The sequence below is a fragment of the Schistocerca cancellata genome, chromosome 1, assembly GCF_023864275.1.
Source record: "Schistocerca cancellata isolate TAMUIC-IGC-003103 chromosome 1, iqSchCanc2.1, whole genome shotgun sequence".
In the NCBI taxonomy this organism is placed as follows: Eukaryota; Metazoa; Arthropoda; class Insecta; order Orthoptera; family Acrididae; genus Schistocerca; species Schistocerca cancellata.
Window position 1 is genome coordinate 1,215,660,601 of NC_064626.1, and position 2,099 is coordinate 1,215,662,699.

Sequence of the window (2,099 nt, forward strand, 5' to 3'; positions counted from 1 at the left end):
AAAAAATAAAGCAAATATTATTACAGTAGTTCTAATGTTTCATGTGTTCTACACAGTCTTCCCCGGTTTGAGTACAATGCGAAGTACGTTCACAACATCGAGAAACTACCAGAAAAATCCTCTCGATTGTTGTTCGACTCGCGGGTCACCTTGGTGTGAATGTCGTCAAAGCGTTAACCCTTCACGTGAAATTCTGGAATTTTCTATTTTGTGGTAAGTTTGTATTCGTAGCACGAAGTCTTGTCACTCGTGGTAATTTGTTTCCAAAAAAGATTTGTCGGCGCTTTGCATTTCACTCAAGTCGCGGCAGGCTTCCACGCGTCGTTGCTCTTGATCCGGAATAAAAGTGTGCGGGGCTAGCTATGCACACACTTTTCTTCGAAACATTCTGGAAAATTCCTTGATTTAGAGATGTTGCTCCATAGCAATTTGTGCCACATGAGCTCTGACACACTATGGCCGCACGTCCACTACTTAACACTGCCTGCTCACAACTGACGGGTCGATTGAACATGTGTTGTTTGCAATTATTATTCCAAGATCCCACCGTAGTTACTATGGTGAAGTAGCTCATACGTCAGGAATAAAACCAGTCTCGAAACTTTTTGAACGGACGCTGTATGTTCCTCTTGTAAGAGGTTCCGAAATCCGCGAATCAGTCAACGCGAAATACGATGAGAACGTAAGCAAACGTAGATTTAGCCGATCTGTGACTCCACAATACATACACGTGTTTGTACATTTCAGAACCCTTAACAAAAAAAATGGTTCAAATGGCTCTGAGCACTATGGGACTTAACATCTGTGGTCATCAGTCCCCTAGAACTTAGAACTACTTAAACCTGACTAACCTAAGGACATCACACACATCCATGCCCGAGGCAGGATTCGAACCTGCGACCGTAGCTGTCGCGCGGTTCCAGACTGAAGCGCCTAGAACCGCTCGGCCACTCTGGCCGGCGATTTTTCGAAGTGCTTAAGGCTGAAGGCATTCACAGAAGAAATTTGTTTCTGATAGGCTTCTGATGTTGCTGGATCTTCTGGGATCTTTACTTTTTCAGTTCTATGTACATTCCCTTCTCTCTCATTTTCTGTCAGACAGTTTAACATTGCCATAAACACGTTTAATAAGAGATTGCATACATTACACTCATATTGTGAAATTAATTTGTAGGCTTCTTTTCAGTAAGTGAATGTTCTTCGTAGGCTCATAACTTTCCCCTAAATAAGCAGTTACCTAGTGAACATGACACTGTAGTTGAAACACGCATCTGTAACTACGTCTGCACACACTAAGGAGACACACAAAACACTACGACCACTGCTCATCGCCAGACTGAGTGCCACCTGCTGCTGGGAGGGCTTCGGCAACAGTAAGTAATAAGGGTAGCGTGCTTTACGCGTGTATCTTAAGTGAATACGAAAGAATAAGATCTCTTTCCCTTACCACCAAAGATTACCCCTGTCCTTCGGCGATGAGTGCATTTTCTGTCGTTTTCTGTCCCACTAAATCCAATGCATCGTGTGATAAGCGACCACTTGATGTCTATTTTATTGAACCACTTGCCCTTGTCCCAAAAAAGGGAAATAAAAAGTTGTTACTAAAAATTACAGAGGCATTACGCCGTTTATGTAAAAATATCCCTAGTATTCCCTAGATTTTTTCCCCTACGAAAACTTGTCTAATAAGACAATTAACAGTTCTCTGGGCCTTGTTTATGTGTTACTTCATCTTAATCACTAATATAACAGGCAAGAAAGATGACATGAGAGAGGGAAGAGGAGATACACTACTGGCCCTTAAAATTGCTACACCAAGAAGAAATGCAGATGATAAACGTGTATTCATTCGACAAATATATTATACTAGAACTGACATGTGATTACATTTTTACGCAATTTGGGTGCATGGATCCTGAGAAATCAGTAGCCAGAACAACCACCTCTGGCCGTAATAACGATCTTGATACGCCTGGGCATTGAGTCAAACAGAGCTTGGATGGCGTGTACAGGTACAGCTGCCCATGCAGCTTCAACACCACAGTTCATCAAGAGTAGTGACTGGCGTATTGTGACGAGCCAGTTGCCCGGCAACCATT